General features: G+C 32.6%; 1 long non-coding RNA gene across 1 annotated transcript; it reads right to left on the reverse strand.

Moving 5' to 3' along the window:
• Positions 1-6534: 6534 nt before the first annotated feature.
• On the reverse strand, positions 6535-8313 carry LOC150096803 (uncharacterized). Its single transcript, XR_016549857.1, has 2 exons — positions 8233-8313; positions 6535-6798 (listed from the first exon to the last, which is right to left on the reverse strand). It is a non-coding gene; the product is annotated as an uncharacterized LOC150096803 (long non-coding RNA).
• Positions 8314-8539: the final 226 nt, after the last annotated feature.

Consider the following 8539-nt stretch of genomic DNA (forward strand, 5'->3'; position numbering starts at 1 on the left):
AAGCTGAAGGTGGTTTGGTTTATATTAATATATGTTATACATTATTCTAGTTAAAAGCGTTAAACAGCGTGCATGTAATATGCCCAGATATCTCAAAAAGATTACTTTATCTGTATATGCATAATTTTTCCCCAAACATTAATTGCATTTTACTTATACAAAAAAAAGTGGATGTTCGTGAGTATGTAATTTTATACGAAAGTGATTTTAGGCCTTTGGAAACAAGGATGGATGGTCTCAGCTTTTTTTTCCCCCTGAAATCTGGATATTTTCCATTTTTAAGGAAGTTGAAACCACCATATTTTCATAGCTGTTACGTTATGTATTTTATTATGACCAAGTTAAATACTTGGCAATATTTTTCTATTGCCGCCTAAATGTTTAAGAACTCATTGTTAGCTCGGATGAAAAAAATAAAAAAATAAAAAATAAAAATTCGTCAAAATGTAAAGTATTTCGGATTATTTCCATCAAAGTAATTACAGAATAGATAATTATTTTATGATTTACATCAATGTTATTATTCAGTGCTAGTTTTCTATATCCTGTCAATACTGCATAGTACTGTTACAGCATTATTGTTGCATTAATTATGTTAAATTATCTAAGAAACATTAAATCCGGTCTGTAGATGTAGGTTAACTGCTTACGTTTTAGACATTGATACAAACAGGGAAAAATTATCTAACAACAGATTACACTAAGTTGTTGAAAGCGATCCAACTTATTACAAATAATAGTTACTTTTAACGAATAATAATTGCAATAAAGGCGTTTTTGAATCATAGATTGACTTTATAAAATTAAATATAACAATATCGTAAGTTCTTTCACAAATGTTTGCTGGAAACATCTAAATATAACTACGACAGTGGTGTGAAAAATTCTCGGCCTAACAATGAAAAAATGAATTTATGATTTCAAAATTATTTTTATTTTTTAACATAATCTCCCTTGAGACTAATACATTCATTCCAGCGATGCTCCAGTGCCATTATCCCGTCCGTGTAGTGGTTTTCAGTAAGATCTGCCAAATACCCGTCTACAGCTGCAATCATGTCTTGATTCGAAGAAAAACGGTGACCAGCGAGGAAGAGTTTTAATTTTGGGAAGAGAAAGAAGGCAGAGAGAGCCAAATCTGGGGAACAGGGTGGATGTTCCAACAATTCGTAGTGCAGATCCCTTAATTTTCCCATTGCCAAAACACATTTGTGGGCAGGTGCACTGTCCTGATGAAAGATGATTTCTTTCTTCTGCAAACCGGGTCTTTTCTCACAGATTTCTTCGTCTAGTTTGGTTGAGAGACCGTAATAATATTCCCCGGTAATTGTTTTACCCTTTTCAAGATAATTAATAAACAAAAAGTCTTTAGCATCCCAAAACACCTTTGTCATGTCCATTCCTGCTGATGAAACCGACTTTTTCTTCTTTGGCGTTGAACAACCGACTTCTGTCCACTGTTTTAACTGCTGTTTGAATTCTGGTGTGCAATGTTGAACCAAGTCTCATCCATAGTAATAAATCGACGCACAATATCAGATTTATTCATGTTAAAACGCTCCAAGCACTGTTCAGAGATTTTCATGCGAGTCCGTTTTTGATCTGCTGTGGGCAAGCGCGGCATCAATCTTTTGCAAAGCTTTTTCATATCCAATTCTTCATGCATAATTCTTCATGCATCCTACACGTTCTTTTGAAATGCCTAAAGTCTCAGCAATTTAACGTACGTTGACTCGCCGGCCATCCCATACCATATCGTGCACTTGATCAATGATTTCTGGTGTTGTTACACTTTGGACGTCCTTCACGTGGATCATCTTCAAAGCTGATTCGCCCACGTTTAAACTCGGGAGCCCATTTCTTAATTGTCGAAAAAGCAGGAGAAGAGTGCCCATAAACCTCATAAACCTCTATGAACTTCGACTAAATTTCTTTTGGGGTTAAACCTTCTTTTACAAAGAATTTTATAATCGCACGATAGCCAATTTTATCTATTTCAAGGTATGCAGACAACACTTTTGCTTCAGACAGCTGTATAAAACAAACTACTTGATAGAATGACTTGCAATTTCGCACGGATTCTTAGGATATATGTACCAACTTAAAAAAAGAAGTCGATAGTGTTGCCATCTATGGTCGAGACCGAGAACCTTTTAGACCACCCTCTTAATTTCTGATGTAAAACGCAATAGTGACGAAGGATGAAATGTTTGTGAAACACAATCAATCCTGTGTCTTGGATATTTCACTGCTCAGAAGCAATAACAACATACCGTTCTACATTATTTAAAAAAAAAGAAAAGAATCTGCAAATCAAATTTTTTTTATTAATTAACTGGGTTTATTGGACGATTCATTATAGTCTTAACTGATTCAACTGATTCACTTAATGATATTGAAATAAGTTGTTGTTTGAAACACTTGTCGCCTTTTCTAATGAATAAATTATTTATTATTTTGTTATGGCTTATTTGTAGTGAGTTATCTGAGATAATTTTACTGATCGATTCATCTCGAGGTCTGAATGAAAAAGAACAAAAAAGTTGATTCGATGTATTTGAAGCTGAACAACGAACTGAATTTAGATCATGTGCTCCAGTAATCATGACTTTCACCGCTTGGTGTAAAAGCACAATCCTGTTTATTGAAGACCTGCAGTGACAGTTGTTTTGGGGGAAATTGCATTTTTCATGTCTAAAGAACACGGTTTCTGGACTATGTATACTGAATAGAAAATGTATTAAAAACAATTAGTAAATAGAAGTCATCCTTAGCCCATTCAACGTACTAAGGCGATATGCTTACAACACTTCATGAGCAGAATTCACATTGAAAAAAAAACGTTTCCATTAAAAATAGCATCAAGCAGAAACAGAATGTCTGTGTGAATGTGAATGAAATAGGTCTGAAAGACATGGGTCATATAATACGAGATCGCCCTCTTCTGATAGCACCAAGGATTTTAGGGGCGGTTTCGTAATCACCCATAAGTGAAAACAATATGTTAAGGCTGGATGAATTTAGGGTTTATGCAATTGACACCTAAAAAGGACTAGTTTTTTAGAGGCGAAAGAGGTTATGATTGCAATAATCTTATGCCAGGAAAAGCTGATAACGTAAGTGAGCACAAAGAGAGAGAGATATTCTTTCTGCTTGAATTGACTTACATTTTTTTTTTTTTTGGTATAGATATCGGTTATAATTGGAATGGAATTTCATATTTTGTGTTTTATGCCATGAATTTGTATTGTTTGTTTTGTCTTTGGATTCGTTTTGTTGATTTTAATTATTATTATTATTATTATTATTATTATTATTATTATTATTATTTTATTCACATAATTGATACACAGTCAAAACAAGATATCGTATAAATAAAAATTTGACTGGTGATTTAGAACAATTCAGATTTAGAACAATTCAGATTCCACCCAAGAATCTAAGAATAGTCCGTCAGGTAGCGTCGTAAAATATGGACTGTTGCAAGTAGTGCTGTTTTTTGTAGATCATACGGGGTTATTTCGTTAATGTTTAATTGCTGTAAATAGTTGGATAGCTTTTCAAAATTGCACCAAGTACACCGATAACTATTGGGATGACTTTGGTGTGTTTAAGCCACAGTCGGCCAACTTCGATTTACCAGATCTCGATTTTAGTAATTTTTTTCCAGTTCTTTGTTGTTAATGTTGTTATCACTGGGTGCTGCAATATCGACAATCCAAACTTGTCGATGTTGGATAATTGTGATGTCAGGTCTATTGTGTTCCAAATGCCGATCAGTTTGTATTCGAAAGTACCAGAGAATTTTTGCTGTTTCGTTTTCCAATACTGTCTCTATTTTATGCTGCCACCAGTTATCAGTTTATTATTATTATTATTATTATTATTATTATTATTATTATTATTATCCTTCCACGAAGAAACTTAAGTCCATCTAAGAAAACAACGGAGAAAAACCATATAAATTTGTATTTTTATCTAGATATACACGCACCTGATACACTTAGATATCATTATACACGTAATTAGATATACAGGTAAGTACAGGGTGTCCCAAAATTCACGCAAGATTTAAATTTAGCGCCATTTGTGCGGTAAAGTGTTGCCAACGAGAAAAAAAAGACAGCGTGACAGCTGACAGTTCAGGGTTATTAAAAATGGAGCGCTACACGAAAGAACAACGCATTTTCATTGTTGAGCAATATTTTTAAAATAATGAAGGTTTGGCAACTACAGTTCGCAATTTTCGTACAAAATATGGTCGGAATAGTGATTTAACTTCATCAACTGTGAAAAGATTAATTAAAAAATTCAAGGAAACTGGATGAATTAGTGATCTTATACACTCTGGCCGTCCTTCAACAAGGCGTTCAACAGAAAACATCGAAGCAGTTCGTGAGAGTATTGCTGAGACTCCAGGAACATCAATTCGGCGCCGTGGTCTTGAATTGGGCATTTCGAGAAGCTCCCTACAGCGTATTCTCACGAAAGATTTGCATCTTTATGCTTACAAAGTTCAATTGACTCAAGAACTGAAGCCTACTGACCACACACAGCGAAGAGAGTTCGTTGAATAGATTATGGAACAACAACAAGTGGATGCTTATTTTTCGAACAAAATCAACATCAGCGATGAGGCTCATTTTCATCTTGATGGCTTCGTTAATCGACAAAATTGTCGCATTTGGGGTTCAGAAAATCCACGAGTGATTGTTGAGAAACAAATGCATCCACAACGTGTCACTGTTTGGTGCTGATTTTGGGCTGGAGGCATCATCGGTCCATTCCTCTTCGGAAATGCGACTGGTAAGGCAATAACAGTTAATGGTGCTCGCTATCGCGACATGATAATCCAGTTTTTTATGCCTAAATTGCAAGATATGGATGTGGAAGACATGTGGTTTCAACAAGACGGTGCCACATGCCATACAGCCTGAGAAACAATTCAATTACTGCATGAGTCATTTCCTGGTCGTGTAATTTCCCGTTTTGGTGATCAGAATTGCCCCCCCCCAGATCATGTGACTTAACGCCGTTGGACTTTTCTCTTTGGGGTTTTTTGAAGTCTAAGGTTTATGTTTCCCACGCCTTGAAGGAGGAAATTGAGCGCTATATCAACGTAATTCAGCCACATTTATGCAAAACGGTCATGGAAAATTTCGACTAAAGAGTGCGTATGTGCCAGCAAAACCGTGGAGGCCATTTACCCGATATGCTATTCTATGCATAACATTATACTGTATACTTTATGAATCAATAAGAAATTACAATTTTTAATTAAAAACCTGTGTTTTCTATCAAAATTACTTCTTGCGTTAATTTTGGGACATCATCATTGTGTTCAACAATGTCCAAGCCTCTGCGTATTGTACTCGAACTATTCAGTACCACTTTTCTTCATAATGCGATTTATTTATGTGGATCACAACTATGAATTAGGATTACATACGAAAGAAAAGAAATTAGGAAGTTTCTGATCAGTTACCATGAAGTTTAGTCCAGTGTATAATCTAGTCTCTGAAGTTAGTATCTAGTCCAGTCTCGGAAAGTATTACTGCTTTATCTTCTGTAGAGTTTGTGGATGATTAAATATACCCACCCCTTATACACACATACACGTTTTTCTAACAAACATTTTCATTCCAGTAGTCGAGAATATTAATTATCGTTCTGACGAGTGAGATATTCTGTAAGAATATGAAAAATAATCTAAACATCCAGCCAAAATATTTGTATTTGGCTGCTTGTTGGAGTAATTGTTAAGAATAAACAGTTATAAAATATTTTAGTAGACAGCACCGCCTGTACCTGCTTTAACAAAAGTTTGATATAAAATCTACATTGGTTCCACATTGTTAAAGAAAATAGTTAAATACGTGACCATTATTGCATTTATTACATGCGAAATAAAGATGGCATTGTGTAAAAATAAGAATAGTACACAAGATATAATATGAATTAGACTTTTAAACTTTAAATTTAAAATTAAGGATTTAAGATTTAGGACTGTAGAAAATTCATATAGAATTTAAATGTAAATAAAAATTTTAGAATGGAAATTTAAAAAATTACAATTTAAAAATCTAAAATTTGATTAGATATATTCAAAATAATCTTTGAATAATAAAATAAATAACAGAATAAATCTTCAATATTCTCTAACAAAACGAAACCTCAACACTGTAAGAAATTTGCATAAAAATTTGCAATATAAAGAAAAAACATTACGAACTATGAAAATGTGCTGAAACATAATAGACTACGACTGCAATAGAAACCAAAATAACATCAATGCACCTTAACACACTAATAAATCACACAGACTTCACGCAGATATTACAGCGCTTAACGTGGAACTCTGTCAACAATGAAGCAGTCAACAATTAATGTGGTAAGAAAGCCAGTTAATCGTTCGTTTATGGAGCAATAAAGACATTTATGATAATTATAATTATATGATAATTATAATTATAAATGTGTGGAATTTTGAGATGGTACTCAATAAACAGAAACAAACGAGTGCTACACTCCAAATAACTGAAAGTATTAAAAATTTTATTATCACTGATATTCTACAAAACTGTGAAATTTTTAATAACATCTTGGCACATATTTTGAAATCATTTCCTTTATAGAAGTAAGTCAATGCCACAGATTAGTGTCATAGTTAGGTTATTAGCAAACAGCATTCCGTTCGAAATGGACAACGAACATCGGGAAATCTCTGCGTTTTTCCACAGCTTACTGAATCCATGCATTCCCCTCCCCGTTGATGGCATTCAGTATGCCTAACAACTGCTAAAAACGAAAAAAGTAAAGAACAGAGAATACAGATTTCAAGATACATAATCATTTTAAAGTATCATTTACATGATACATTTATTTATTCAATTATTATTGCAAAAATTAATTCTTTTTAACATATATTTGAAATGTGTTGTTATTATTATTACTGACTCTTTGACATTATCTAAGAAACGATGACGTAACGGATAGTTGTATAGTGTCATAAAAATTTCTGTTAATGTTAGTTTATAAAAAAAAGATGTACAATGTTGAAAAAGACTAGATTTTTCAACATTTTAATAATTATTTTTTAGCCAATGTCTACATTAGAGAGTCAATGTAGACTATTAAATGAGTACTAAATAGCATCACCATTTTTCTATAATTCAGCGGGTAGCAGTTAGAAACCAGCTTCACCTACCGATTTCTATGCAGTTAGAAATAATTATGGTGCTAACTCCTCATAGACAAATAAATATTTTAGAAGTATTTATTTATTTACTTTTACACTTTTTCTTTATCTATCATTTTATTTTCTATTAATCTTAGCAATTAAAATAGTTAAACATATAGTACCATAATAATAAATGTGAACTAAGTGTTAAATACTCCTGAATCTGTGCTCATGTGGAAAGATTTTCAAGCTAATGAAGCCTCCAGTAATTGTGATCTTACGGCTGGCGATACAAAGATGCAAATCATCTGCCCCTTACAAACATTCACAAATATCCATATCAAGTTATGCCTCGAAATCTCTGCATGTTGGATGGTGAGCGGAGACGCTATTCGCACGCACACACGAAGACTGGATACTTAAACATTATTTTTTTAAATGTGTGCATTGAATTCAGAACGACAGTTAAAATTTTTTTTCTGTTACTAAACTAATTAACTAATCAACATTAGTTTAATAACAGAAAATACTTCGTGCAAATCTGCAACTAAATCTGCATTTCACATATTTCGAAAAAAAAAGGTAACTCTAGAATTCCGTGATAAATTTATGCTGCATGTTATTATCTACAACAATTAGATAAACACAACAATTAGCCAAACTAATTGTTGTCACATATAAGAATCGCAGACTACTTCCTATAATATTGTTTGCCTCATTACTGTCAGTTTTATTGTTATTTTTTTAAATTGTCTTTATGTTTAGTGTTTTTATAAATATTTTAAAATCATTGCTATGAAAATTAAAATTATTAAAAATCATTATTAATATTAAAATTATTATTAAAATTTTTTAAATTTTTAACCGAAAAATATTAAAATTTTTAACTGAGTCAGAAACACTATTTTTACAGTTAAATGCTTTTAATCCTACAAATTTTTACATATTTATTCTTTGAAACGACAAGATATTGCGGTGAACTATTAGCATTCTGGAAATGCAGTATTTTACTAATTGTCATTAAGGTCAATAGTAAATGATTTAGTACTTACCTATTCCCATGGTAACAACAAGCATTACCATAAGAATGCATACTACAAAAGCTTTCATATTCTGGATATTTTTCAGGTATCTGATGTAGAAGAATTCAATACAATGCGAAATATGCACAGGTGTTGTTTTTATAATTGTTTTTTTATTTATTTATTTTTTATGCGTACTTCCTTCCCGGACATCCTTTTTTGGTGGGTGTGGATGCATCACGATGTTTCCGTTAAAGATATATTGCTTGAGGTGCTGCCATCTAAAAGCCAACATCCGAAACAACTTTATCAACATTGGAAATATTTTCAATTGCCA

This window comes from Typopeltis vanoorti, chromosome 18 (genome assembly GCF_054136105.1).
Source record: "Typopeltis vanoorti isolate ZY-2024b chromosome 18, IOZ_Tvanoo_1.0, whole genome shotgun sequence".
NCBI classification, from domain to species: Eukaryota; Metazoa; Arthropoda; class Arachnida; order Uropygi; family Thelyphonidae; genus Typopeltis; species Typopeltis vanoorti.